General features: G+C 41.5%; 1 long non-coding RNA gene across 1 annotated transcript; it reads right to left on the bottom strand.

Moving 5' to 3' along the window:
- Positions 1-189: 189 nt before the first annotated feature.
- On the bottom strand, positions 190-13018 carry LOC143961132 (uncharacterized). The gene is made up of 3 exons (XR_013270417.1): positions 12839-13018; positions 8021-8267; positions 190-2551 (listed from the first exon to the last, which is right to left on the bottom strand). It is a non-coding gene; the product is annotated as an uncharacterized LOC143961132 (long non-coding RNA).
- Positions 13019-14760: the final 1742 nt, after the last annotated feature.

Raw genomic sequence — 14760 nt, 5'->3', positions numbered from 1 at the left:
TCATTGAGAGAGAACCTTCTGAATTTAGAACCACTTTAAATGGGGCCCTTGGTCATCCTTGAGGCATATTCATTGGGGTGTATCAGTTGTGCACAATATGGCATTATTTTTACATTTCCTCCTTACAGTTTTTAAACATATTGGCACAAAGGTAGGTTAGTTGGTAGACAAAAATCACATGCTCCACAATAGGGTAAGAAGTTCCTTTTTTATTTTTACAGCAATGGTATCTGTCAGCTACAGCAAGAAACCACTTTCAACAAATTTTGGCATTTATTGCAGCTAAATTGTCTTAAAAAATAAAAATTGGGCAAGTGTGTGTGTGTGTCTAAGCTACATGGGAGATTTGTAATATCTTTGTCAGGCTGCTTAAATCGCTAGCAATTTGATAGGTTGGTGACTGATCGCTGAACAGATGGCTTTCCCATTATGTAATTTTATTCAAGATGCAGATGCGACTCACTTCACTTTCTTTGCCCATCGTACCCACTAAACCAGCGTTTCTCGACCTATTTTACTACCAATAAATCCTTGCAAAATGTTCAGGTCGGGGGGGACGCCTGCTAAAACGAATGCACCTTTATAATGGTGGTTCATAGGAAGAAATGCCCCCTTTGAAGACACTAAAAAGAACAATGGTGACATACTGCTGGCTTATTACGAAACTATGAAGGCACCATCAAATGGGAAGTCAATCAGCCACAGGTCTAGGAAGCCCTAGTTAAGGATGGCTGGACTATAACTTATTTACATATTTAAAAAAAAAATTACATTCATTTATGTTCACAATTTTTTTGTTACACACTCCAGCTCTGAAGGTTTGTGTAAACCTTTGACAATAATTTTATTTGATAAGGGTAAAATATACCTGTCGCTCTTGCTGGAAATCTTCTAATAACTTCCTGTGCCCTCTGCTGCTTTTATCAGTTATATTGTTCCCAGTTCTCTCCTGTAGATTACAAAACGACTCCTATCTATGTTTATGAAGAAGGGGAGGAAGGGTATTCTCTAGTCCTGCCCCAGGATGACCGCACAGTGAGTGAGTGTTGTCACCCTAGGACAGGAAGAGTGTTATTGGTGGGATCAACAGGTAAACCATGAATGTAGCAACCATATCTAAGACCTGATAAGCTGCAATATATAAACTTCTGTTCTTGTGTTATTAAACATTTTAAAATATTCTCTTGCTGCCTGAAAACTGCCCCCCCCCCCCCCCCCGGGGCGTTTGTGCTCCCTAATGACCATTCTCTAATTACATGTGATTGTACAATGCTACAATTGTTTTAAAGGATTGCTTTTATTTTGCTGCACCTTGTGTAGACTTTTTTTTTTCGTAAGTGTTTTGTGATCGGTTGCAACTTTTAGTAATTCATTACTAGTGATTTAAGTAGCATGACTAAGTTGCCAAAAAGCACCATCAGTACTGTATATCTTAGACTGAACAATGGAGTGGGGAGGTTCCAATTTAATAAAAAAAAAAAAAAATGCCATTTATACCTGAATTTAAAAAGCTGATTATTTTTTATTTTTGTAATGGTATTGTCATGAATATAGTATGTAAATCTGGGTTAGGCAACCTCAGCTCTCCAGCTGTGGTGAGACTACAAGTCCCATGAGACATTGTAAGACTCATCACAGGCACAACTCCTAGAGGCAGAGCCATGACGGGATTTCTTGTTTCACCTTAGCTGGAGTGCCGAGGTTCCCTACCCCTGATGCATATGTTTCAATTTGATGGTCGTGTATTACTTCTATACATTTGTGGGGGAAAAAATGGTATATGGCACGTTTTGATTCCCTCCCCTACCGACCCTGTGCTTGCCCCTGATTCATTAATGACAAGCTTTCACATCTCCAAACCATTTGTAAATGTAGCCAGTTGCCTGTTGTACTTGCTCATCCACAGTGCAGGAATAACAAAATGGCACCTCTGTAGAGGCTAAGAGCAAAATGGCTGCTTGTTAAGACCTCTTATGTAAAAATAATACAATTTTACAACAGTCTAGCTGATTTGGCCTTTGAGAGGGACTGAAATTTGGTGCTTCACCATCATCTTCCTGATACCCGTACATGCAGCCACCAAGACTGAAACTGTGGTTGGATCTACATGGCTTGCGTCAGCTGATGGAGTCCTTGTCAACTTCTAGGGAGTGCCTCCTTTGACTTGCACTCGGGACTGTCTTAGATAAAGTTGCCGTTTGCTTAATTCCATGTGCTTGCACCAGGATTGGACACTTCGCCTGAGTCAAGGGCTTTTGGATATTGTTTGCATACTCCATCAGTAAAAATATATTACACATAGCAAGGAAGTACCATGTCTGGGGATTTCAGATGCTGTGTAATGAGACTTTCCGCAGGCCAAGGTTTCCTCCGTATGCTGCTGGCAGGTAAAGGTTCTCGCTGATTTTCGATATGGGTATGCAGACATCAGGCTGGCTGGGCAAGCAGTACACATCCATTTTATCTGTTGGTACTGGTAGTACAGGACGTGTGGATCTTGGATCATGAGCTAAGTGACTTTTACTTTCCATGTGAGGTCCTAAGATGCAATCTTAAAATGGATAAATAAAAAATTGCATTAATTTTCATTTTGATGACCCTTGAACAGTCACATGGTCATTCCACTTGGCACAAGTGTAGCCTCATGCACACTGGGTGCTTAACCCATATTTGTCAAATTCTGATTTTTTTCAGCTCTTGAGGGGTACAGGTGCAGCTTCCACCAGCCTGTTAAAAGGTATGACAGACTGAAATACGCGGTGGCTAAAAGCTGTACCTAGTTGTACTCGCATTTACGGTTGTGATTACTCCATGACGTATGTCAGGAACATAGGAATTCTGCATCCTGAATGCATTCAGCCCTACATAAGCTTGTGTTAAACATCCAGTGTGCATGTAGCCTAAATCGGTGGTTCTCAAGTACCCCCAACAGGCCATATTTGTGGGTTTTCCTTTTATCTTGTACGTGTGCTTTAAATCGGAAGTCAATGATTGGGATTTTTGGACAGCTATTTTATCGAAGAGAAATTCCCAAAACATGGCCTGTTGGGGGTACTTGAGGACGGGGTTGAGAAACAATGGCCTAAATCACAAGGCAGCATGAAGCACCAAACAAAGCTTTTCATCTAGTTTGAATAGTGTAGAGAAGTGTTAGAACATGTTCGCACTGAGCGATTTCTATATACTTCCTGAAGGAAGGTTTATGGAAGGGACTTTTGGAAAGGCACCACTATGACAAATATATAAAAAGTACAAATATAACACAATAATAAAATACATGCAACAGTGAATGCAAATTTTGCACAGAATAATAGAACTTTCTTCATAGCAAAAAATGGCTCAAGATCCCAAAAAGAATCGTGGGTACCCCTTTTTGACGTCTTTTCACTTCCTGCCCAGAAAACATATCAGGACGTGAGAATAAATATCTCAGAAAATTAGGGAATATCCCACCTTTGGCCTGGGTTCACACTGAACTGCGGTAATTAAGCGGTGTGAGTTCAGCCAAACTCGCGCAATTTCACTCCCGCATGTCAGTCTTGATTTCAGGGGGTGATTTCACTGACATCTGTTCAATGGAAATCACAACCTGAAATTGCAAGTAGTACAGAAACAACTTTTTGAAATCTGTGCAGTGCCGCATGTCGATTAGAACGGTGCAATTGCCGCCAATTTGACATGTCAAACTGCACCAGTGTGAACCAGGGCTTAAAGAGTCTTTGCTGAAACTGATGTCCCTTTTTGGAGCTTTACCCTCTACCCTTGTTCCATTAACTACTGTGAAATCTTATATCTTCCTTCACTTCTTGTTCTGGTGACACAAAGTCAGCAATAAATACCTGATTCCACGATGCGTTAATTTCTTTCCGAGGTTTCAGTCTGTGTAATTTTTCCTCCCCTTCGTCTCTGATTCCACCAACCTCACATGTTTTTAATTGTCAATTAATTTTAAATTAAATTGTACCGCCCTTTTTTAGGAGGGATGGGATTTTATTGTAAACCTGTATGCTATGAGGAAGGCTCCGCCCAAACGCGTTAGCACTATAGATGTAGCACTTCTGTTTGTGCCAAATAAAGATTTGTCAGAAGAAGCAAACGTGTTGCCGGCATTTCTTGCTATTTTGATGTTCATGGGACACAATAAACCTGAGCACCGAAATTCAGCTCATTACTTTACAATTGTGCGGTAGATCTTGGATGAGTTTTTGGGGGTTATTTACCAAAAGCAAATCCACTTTGCACTGCAAGTGCAATTGGAAGTGAAGTCGCTGTAGATCTGAGGGGGACATGCAAGGAAAATTTTAAAAAAAGCATTTTAGCGTACACATGATTGGATGATAAAATCAGCAGAGCTTCCCCTCATTTCAGATCTTCCCCTCAGATCTACAGCGACTGCACTTCCAAGTGCACTTGTAGTGCAGAGTAGATTTGCCTTTAGTAAATAAACACCTTTGTCTACAATAAATACCTGACAGTGGTGCTATTTCTAGACTAAGTATTGAGAACGTGCCATCTTTGATCAGGCATCATTGAGGCTGGGTTCACACTAATGCGAATTGGATTTGGGTTTCCTCGCATTCCAATTCGCATTACAGTAGAGTGTAACCGGCTCTCAATGGAGCCGGTTCATACATCTCTGCGGTGGCCGCGGTGTGCACTGGAAAAGTGTCCCACGTGTCTTTTGGCTCAGTTTCAGGTCCTAATTCATGCAAAAATTCAGACCTGATTTGCACCTGAAACAGAGAAATGAGACGCACCGGAACCCCTGCTGTGCCCGGGGGCTGCAGCTAGTGTGAACCCAGCCTCAGGGTCACCATCTATATCCTGCACTGAAATGCAGCTAAGAGATGACACAATCACATAAATTCTGATGTTCATGAAGCTTGTGTTCATACAGTAAATGTCTGCTAAAGATCAGCCCCTGCTACAGCCTCTCACCTTGTGACTTGTTAAAAAATGTACATTGTTGCAGGCTCATCACTGGGAAGAGGAGACTGAGCAAATGCTTCATCCTGCCTGCAGCAGACTGATGTCAACTCAGCCTAGACAAATCACAGGAGCCCAAAAATGGAAAATGAATACTGTTGCTGTATCTTGTGATATGTGAGGAATCTCTCTACGCAGACTTGTAGCGTTTCGAAAAGTCCACTTTAAGACACGCATGTATCATTTTCCACTTGGGCAGTTCAGAAGTAAAATTCACTTTGCAGAATTCTGACCAGTTCAAGATAACTTCTGATTTTGTAACTATTGCCAAGTGTAGTGGCAAGTGTAGAAAGGAGGTGGAGTTGGATTCCTCGTATTCCTCCCTCTCTATCCCTCTTTGCTTTCAAGATGCACTGTATTCGTCTGTTTTCTCCCATTTCTCTGAGGATTGCAGCAATTTATCAGCCTCCTGGACCGGTGTCGTGCTTTCTTGATGACTTTTGCTGCCTGGCTACCCTACTTTCTCTCCTCTGAAATCTCCTCTCCACTATCATTCTTGGTGACTTCAACATTCCTGTCAATGTTAGCCCAACTACAGCTCAACTTCTCAACTCAACCTCATCTTTTGACCTAACCCAATGGACACATACTTCCACTCACTCTAATGGTAATACCCTTGACCTTGCATTCTCCCATCTCTGCAATCCTGGCAACCTCACAAACACCCCCTTTCCTCTCTCTAATCACAACCTCATCAGTTTCACTGTATCCTTACCTCCAACCACCCATCCCTCCAAGCAACAAACAATTACTTGTAGGAACCTTCGTCACTACTGACCACCTATATGACATAATCTGTCAGGTCCTGACCTGGCCACCTCTGTCTACAACAGTTCATCACTAGTTGCACTTGCTCCTCTAACCACACACAGAATCAGGCCCCGACCATTACAACCCTGGCAAACTGACAACACTAGAAATCTCAAGAGACATTGTTGTGCTCTTGAACGACTGTGGCTTAAAATCAAATGCCTGCAAGAATCCACCTTATATAAATCTGCCCTTCTAAAATACAATTCCTGCCTCCATGCTGCCAAACAAGCCTACTTTGTCTCTTATTAATATCTTGTCTGTCATCCAGTCTCCGTCGACTCTTCTCAACCTTTAACTTTCTGCTTCGTCCCACACCCCCTCTACCCACTAACTCACTCACTGCCCAAGAGATTGCCAATCACTTCAAAGACGAGATTGATGCAATTCATGAGGACACCTCCACTGTGCGTACATCTTCCCCACCCAACATACCTTGCCTAACGCACGTTCAACCTTCACAGGCATATGCATGCAAATCTTTTAAGGCATACTAAGTAATATGAAAAAACAAAGTGTAGCGCTAAATATAAAACAATACAACAGCAGTGAACTGAAATAGTTATTATGTGCAACATGTAGACATGTAATGCATACATGCAAGCTGCAAATCCAATATTCACATGTGTAAAAAAAGCAAATCGGTGAAGATAAAATTCAAATGAAAATACACAAAATTAATAAACTTCCTAAGAAGTGTGTCCATCTAAATGTAACTTATGAGTCCTCAATAGAGATGGTGATGGTGCAACAAAGTGTATCTGGCTGCCAGACTGTGAGCAGGGAGGTCTTCTGTTAAAAAGATGTAGGTAGATGGGTACTCTAACTAGATAAGGTGGACCCACTTTCCTGGCGGCAGTGGGTCAATCAGGCTCATATAGGCCGACCGCCTCGAGATTGAGACTTGTACCGACACAAGTATGGCTCAAAACGGGGTAGGTCCACTTATCAACAGTATGGATTTAGCCGAAGGTCCAGGATTCTGATAATTCTCTGGGCAAAATGGGACTACCACCCAATGGGAGAGCCGTCGGAAAGGCCAGTGGTAGGTGAAGGAATAGGCTCAGTCAAAATGGGATGCAAATAAGAAAAAAATGGAGAGGCTCCATATGGTGCAAGTCAAAAACAGGGAGATTTATTCTTAAAAAGTACAAAGCATCAATGATAGATGAGTACAAAAAATACTTGGTGATCACAAGTTAAAAAGTATTAAAAGCAATGTTGGAAGCAAGTGAAGTGACCTGACGTGTTTTGTCCCAACGGACTTCGACTGGGGAAATATGCCCCAGTTGAAGTCCATTGGGACGAAACGCATTGGGCTCGCTTCACTTGCTTCCCACATTGCTTTTAATACTTTTTAACTTTTTAGCTTGTGATCACAAAGTTTTTTTTGTACTCATTTATCATTGATGCTTTGTACTTTTTAAGAATAAATCTCCCTGTTTTTGACTTGCACCATATGGAGCCTCTCCATTTTTTTCTTATTTGCATCCCGGTTGACTGAGCCTATTTCTTCACCTACCCCCGGCCTTCAGACAGCTCTCCCATTGGGTGGTAGTCCTATTTTGCTTGGAGAGTTATCCGAACCCTGGACCTTTGGCTAAATCCATACTGTTGATGAGTGGACCTACCCCGTTTGGAGTGACCATCTTCCAGCCATACTTGTGTCGGTAAAACTCTCAATCTCGAGGCATTCGGCCTATAAGAGCCTGATTGACCCACTGCCGCCGGCAAGTGGGTCCACCTTATCTGGTAAGAGTACCCATCTACATCTTTTTAACAGAAGACCTCCCTGCTCCAACAGTTTTACAGCCAGATTCACTTTGTTGCACCATCACCATCTCTATTGAGGTCTCATAAGTCACATATTCAATGGACACACTTCTTAGGAAGTTTATTCATTTTGCGTATTTTCATTTAAATTTTATCTTCACTGATTAGCTTTTTTTTTACACATGTGAATATTGGATTTGCAGCTTGCATGTTTGCATTACATGTCTACAGTACATGTTGCACATACTAACTATTTCAGTTCACTGCTGTCGTATTGTTTTAGATTTAACGCTACACTTTGTTTTTTCACATTCCCTTGGGACTTTGTTTCAGTGTCAGCAGCTTTTTCTTTACATTGGTCCAGCGCAGTAATCTTTGCCAGTACTAAGTAATATACATGCTGTATATTAGTACATTTTGGATACATAGTAGATACGAGTTTAGTTTTTACCTGCAATGTCATGAGCTAAATCCTTAATGAGGTGACCCACAATGGCATAAGCAGCCCCCACCACAACCAGTCCGGCCATGAGAAGGTAGATTACGGCTCGTGGGAGAGGGATGATCTCGTATTCCATGGGCTTGTAGTCTGGGTAGGAAGGGTTTTCATTGGAGACAGCGAACTGATACGTAGACTGTGCCTGGAAGTGGCTGCCGGTGAGATTGATTGTTCGCAAATTGGACATGACTTCCATCTCCTAATACAAAGAAAGTGCAAATTAGATTTTTATTATTGACCTTACTGTCAGAATCCAATCGTACTTATTTCAAGTGAATCTGGGTAAAATCCATGCTATTTTACCTATCGCAATATATGTGAATCAGTTCAGACACTCCTGCAATTAACGCAAAAAAGACTGCCAGAAAGTAACCACTATTTACCACCCACAGCATTTCAGCTTACTGTTTCCATTGCGTTATTTGCAGGAGATCAAGTCCAAATGCTCCATCTCATGTGTCCACTTGAGATGGAACAGTGCTTTTGTCTAAAGACATATCTGTGGCTAACCTTGGAATTTTTTTTCTTTTCAATTTCAATTATACAGAATACATGCTATAATATTTTATAACACAGTACCTTTTTCTCTCTGCATAACTGAAGTTGCTATTCCACAAAAATGATTGGGGCACCATGACATCCCCAGGCGGAGGTTTGTTTGCAAACAAACCTCCTGTGATCAACATAATTGGCCATCGCGGGGATCACATGATCGGGAGCCATGTAAATTGATTGTTTGAAAATTGCTGCTGCCAGCAAGAACACAGACAAACTTTTAAATTTACAGTTGTAGTGTTGATTAATAAACAGACTACAGATGCCCAGGGATTAAAGAAAATCTGTGCAGAGAGGAAACACGTAGGCTGCTGATCTGTCTCAGTTGACAAGACAGTAAACCCAACATCAAGATGACAGCCCTGGGGACTGCATTTTGCAAATGAACAATGGTAGTTTCATATTTTTTATCCTGACAGGTCTACTTTAAATGTGATGTTTTTTTCCATCTACGTCTGCTGGTAGCTAATGCCAAGCCTTTAATACTCTTGTGGTAAAATTTACATTAAGCAAAAACATGCAAACCTGAAACACACACACGGATGTTCTTCCAAGTAATGCCCCAGTGATTCACCACCTCAAACAGTGCTACTTTGAATCAGTGGTCTCCAGCCTGCACGGGGGGGGGGCGGTGGGAGGAAGCAGTAGCAGCTCTTTACTTGACTTTATCCAGCCCTTGAGACAATTTTCCTCCCACTGACACCAATGATGGGACACTATTCCCCCCCACTGACGCCAATGTTAGGACACCATTCCCCCCCACTAACACAAATGATGGGGCATTATTCCTCCCACTGACACAAATGATGGGGCACTATTCCTCCCACTGACACAAATGATGGGGCACCATTCTTCCCACTGACACCAATGATGGGGCACTCTTCATTCCCACTGAATCCAACAATGGAACACTATTCCTCTCACTAAAACCAAGGATGGGACATCATTCCCCCCCACTGACATCAACGATGGGACACCATTCCCCCCCACTGACACCAATGATGGGGCACCATTCCACCCCACTGACGCCAATGTTAGGACACCATTCCCCCCCACTAACACAAATGATGGGGCATTATTCCTCCCACTGACACAAATGATGGGGCACTATTCCTCCCACTGACACAAATGATGGGGCACCATTCTTCCCACTGACACCAATGATGGGGCACTCTTCATTCCCACTGAATCCAACAATGGAACACTATTCCTCTCACTAAAACCAAGGATGGGGCATTGTTTACATCCATTGGCCACTGTCTGCCACCCTAAAGCCAAAAGGACATAAAACTGGCCCTTTGTTTAAAATGTTTGGAGACCCCTGCTTTGGATGAATAGTAAGCATGTCCCATTGGCCACATTCCTCTTGAGCTCTCTCCTGCCATTTATCAACCAACAGAACAACCAATTCCAACACAAGCCTGATTTCCACTTTCACCTCACTATAAGGCCCTGTTCACACTGAAGCGCTTCTAAATTGCCAGTAAAACACTGAGCACTTTTAAAGAGCTTTTCAGATGCTTTTGAAGTGCTTTCCATTCATTTCAATGGAGAGGGGCGTTCTTTCACCACCATGCCAGTGCAGTGCCCCATTGTGAAAGCATTCATTGATTTTAATTAAAATAGGTTTTCGTGAGCTTTTCATGCTTTTTTAGCGTGAAAGCTCCTGAAAAGCACCTCAGTGTGAAAGGAATTAGCAGTAGACAAGTATCAAAATTTGTGTAAGTTAATGATAAAGAACACCCTTGGTTCATCCTACAAGTCAGTGTGGAACACCTATAGAGACCTGTCGAGAGATAGCCCTACTGAACTATGTAATGCGTTGGAGGTATGACTTATCTTACTCTATGAACCAATACAAGAGAGCATTCAGACACACTATGGTGAGGTGGGCTAAAGGGAACCAAAAGCCGTAATGCATCTGGTTGTTTTGGTATGTCCTCCATAAGCTCTACTGCTTGGAAGCTATGGTTTCCATATGGTACACCGAGCATGGTCAACATTCAACAGAAAAAGCTGTATGCAGTTTTCAATAATTTGATATTTTGGATGTACAGTTGACCACTGGAGCAGAAAAGAACGATTTGCGTGACTCCACTCACTGTGCTAAAATGAGGAATATACTCCTATTTTTTGGGATTTGTGATGGAAGTGAGACCAGCAAATGCCTTCTGATTCAAGAAATCTCTACTGTGTTTCCCACTGACTCATTTATTTTTCTAACCATAATTTTTTAATGTTTTATAATGAAAAGAGGATTAAGTATACAAAAGTACAAAGTTATGATCGATTTATGAATATTACAACCAAAGAACTAGAAAACAGTTCAGCAAAGATACCAGGAGATACAACTAACTAGTAGGCAAGACCAATGGGCTGACCTGCCACCCCAAATGGGCTCAGACTGTGGTCAGGTCTTGGTCACACATACCAATAATCAGTAAACCATAACAGAACATAGTAAGTCAGGACAGTTAGGAAATACTTTGGAAAAAGAGGGAAATCTGATGAAAAAAAAAGGTCCACAGACTCACTTTATAACAGGTATATTCTATATGCAAATCTATTCATGAGACCTAAACACAAAAGAAAGAGACAAGGGAAGTTTGAGTTCAAAAGATAGAAACTTGGGAACTCTATATACTTTGTATCAGTGGTGGTCAACTTACTTAATATAGGGGTCCTGAAGTGTGGTCCCTGACATCATCAAAGGGCCACACATGATATTCAGTAAATAATATTTAGTGAATGTAATGCCACAAAAAGATGTCAGGAGATTGTCAGAGACTGCAGACATAGTACAAGGGATGGTCAGAGACTGCAAACGTGCTATAAACGATGGTCACAGACTGCAGACATAGTACAAGGAATTGTTAGAGACTGCAAACATGTTAGAAGATATGGTCAGAGACTGCAAACATGCTACAGTAGGTGGTAAAAGACTGCAGACATAGTACAAGAGATAGTAAACAACTGCAGGCATGGTCATAGGCTACAGAGATTCTTCAAGAGATGGTCAGAGACTGCAGACATGGTACAACAAATGGTCAGAGAGACTGCAGACATGATGCAGGAGATGGTCAGAGACTATAGACATGGTCAGAGACTGCAGACATGATACAGGAGATGGTCAGAGACTGCAGACATTGTACAAGAAATTGTAAAAGACTGCAGTCATGGTGATAGGCTACAGAGTTTCTTCAAGAGATGGTCAGAGACTGCAGACATGGTACAACAAATGGTCAGAGAGACTGCAGACATGATGCAGGAGATGGTCAGAGACTATAGACATGGTCAGAGACTGCAGACATGATACAGGAGATGGTCAGAGACTGCAGACATTGTACAAGAAATTGTAAAAGACTGCAGTCATGGTGATAGGCTACAGAGTTTCTTCAAGAGATGGTCAGAGACTGCAGACATGGTACAACAAATGGTCAGAGAGACTGCAGACATGATACAGGAGATGGTCAGAGACTATAGACATGGTACAAGACATGGTCAGAGACTGCAGACATGAGACAGGAGATGGTCAGAAACTGCAGACATGATACAGGAGATGGTCAAAGACTGCAGACATTGTACAAGAGATTGTAAAAGACTGCAGTCATGGTCAGAGACTGCAAACATTCTTCATGAGATGGTCAGAGACTGCAGACATGATACAAGAGATGGTCAGAGACTGCAGACATAGTACAATAGATAGTAAAAGACTGCATTCATAGTCAGAGACTGCAGACATTCTTCAAGAGGTAGTCAGGGATTGTGGACATGATACAAGAGATCGTCAAAGACTGCAGACATGGTACAGGAGATGGTCAGAAACAGAAGACATTCTTCAGACTGGAGACATGTTACATGAGACTGCTAGAGGTAACTAGTTACATCCCCTTGACAAAATCAATGCTTCCACATTTGTGCTCCCTACATCCTCCTTAAAAAAAACTACTTGTGCCACATTCTGTTGGCAAGAAAAATATCAAAGAAAAAAACAAAACATTAACGAGAATAAGAATAGGCAGCAGAGATAAAAGTAACACAGGGTAATAAAAGGTAGCCTAAAGAATAATTCCTTCTTTGGTACCTAGGTAAGGAAAATGCAAACTTCTGTCTGCAGGGGCCCAAAGGACCACACAATAAGTACCACCTCTTTGGGCAGCAAGAGTCCCTTGTATACCAAGCAAGCAAGGAAACAAAAAGTAAAATAATACTTACTGCTTTGCTGATAATCAATAAGACAAAATTCTTTGAGAAGGTAAATCCTGGCTCGTTGGGTGTTTGAATGGTCTCCTTCCAGCTCTAGCTAGCCTGCTTATACCAACAACAAGAGCTTTCTCATTAATGTGTCCTCCTGGCAGAGGAACAAGCCAGATCTCGCTATCTGTGATATAACAGCGGATTAAAGGGCCCCTTCCAGAGAGTTGCCAGCTGTTACTGCAGCTTAAAGCTCCATGCCGCATCACACAGCATTTCATTTTCCCCCTGATAATTGTCTCCTAGTCCTTTATAATACATTTTGGGTCCAAAACGTGGTCTTATGTCATCGGCTAAACGCAACATGTGCATGTTATTAAAGGGGTTTCCTGCTTTCTCAGATTTATCCCATTGCTTTTGAATCTCCTGCTGATTAAAAGTTAAATGTGCTGTTAAAATGCATTATCTTTCTTAAAGCGGAACTTCAATCTCCCAATCAACATTGATTATTTGTAATCCTTATCCTGCTAGCGTTAGTAAATAAATAGGAAAGTTTATCATATTATTCATATTTTTTTTACGTTTCTTCAGTTACTTCCTGGTTTCTTGCCTTGGCAAATGATGTTATGCATCCAAGGAGTCTTCAGGAGGGTTTTTCTCAGCTAAGCACACCCTCCGGCCTGTATGCCTGAGCTAAGGGCAGATGGATTCCAGGAAGTAAGTGCTACATGAATCATTTGCCCTTAGTCAAGATGGCCATGGCCAGAAATGCTAGGGGGTGTTTTTCCAAAGTGATTTCTCAACAAAATAAAGCATAGAGACGTGGATAGATGAGTTTGCTTTGAATATTATATATGGGATAACCACTTGCCCTCTGGAAGGTTTACTTCCCTATTTGACCAGGACATTTTTTGCGATTTGGCATTGCGTTACATTAACTGAGAATTGCACGGTCGAGCAACGCTGTACCCAACCCAAAGAAAATTTTTTCCACAAATAGAGCTTTCTTTTGGTGGTATATGATCACCTCTTTGCGTTATAAACAAAAAAGGATAGCAATTTTGAAAAGAAAAAACAATATTTTTTACTTTCTGCTATAAAACAAATCCAATAAAAAAAATGGGGAAAAAATCGAATTTCTTCGTCAATTTAGGCCAATATGTATTCTGCTACATACTTTTGGTAAAAAAAATCCCAGTACGCGTATATTGATTGGTTCACTAAAAAGTTATAGCGTCTACAAACTATGGCATAGATTTATGGAATTTTTATTTTTTACTTTTTTTTACAGCGACTTAGAGCGGGAATGCAACATTGCAGCAGACAGATCGGACACTAAATTACACTTTTTGGGGACCAGTGACACCAATACAGTTATCAGTGCTAAAAATATGCACTGTCACTGTACTAATGACACTGGCAGGGAAGGGATTAACAGGGTGGATCGAAGGGTTAAATGTATTCCTAGGGAGTGCTTGCTAACTGTGTGCGAGGTGCTTGTACTGTGGAAAGGCAGAGATCCGTGTTCCTGCTTAGCAGAAACACAGGAGCACTACCTTCCGTTCTCAAAGATTGGCGATCTGCCTTGTTTACATAGCAATTTTGTAACATTTACAAATTTACAATTTTGGTGAAGACAGAAGTTTATGTTGGAAGAATGCAATCCATGTTTCTAAGTAAAATTTCATTGTCCTTTTTTGCCCCACCTTCATGCCAACTAACAGGGCCAAGACTGACACACACATGGATCTCCACGTAAAAAAATGTTTCGGTTCAATGGTATGTCAACGTTAAAGTGATTGTAAAGGCCTTTTTTTTAAAATAACAAACATATCATACTTACCTCCACTGTGCAGCTCATTTTGCACAGAGTGGCCCCAAACCTGCTCTTCTGGGGTCCCCCGGCGGCTCTTGCGATTCCTCCCCACATCAGATAACCCTCT

Source organism: Lithobates pipiens, unplaced genomic scaffold, assembly GCF_037356315.1.
Source record: "Lithobates pipiens isolate NorthernLeopardFrog02 unplaced genomic scaffold, aLitPip1_a1.2 Scaffold_8, whole genome shotgun sequence".
Classification (NCBI taxonomy): Eukaryota; Metazoa; Chordata; class Amphibia; order Anura; family Ranidae; genus Lithobates; species Lithobates pipiens.
The sequence above is the reverse complement of the archived record's forward strand: the minus strand, read 5'-3'. Positions and strand labels throughout refer to the sequence as shown.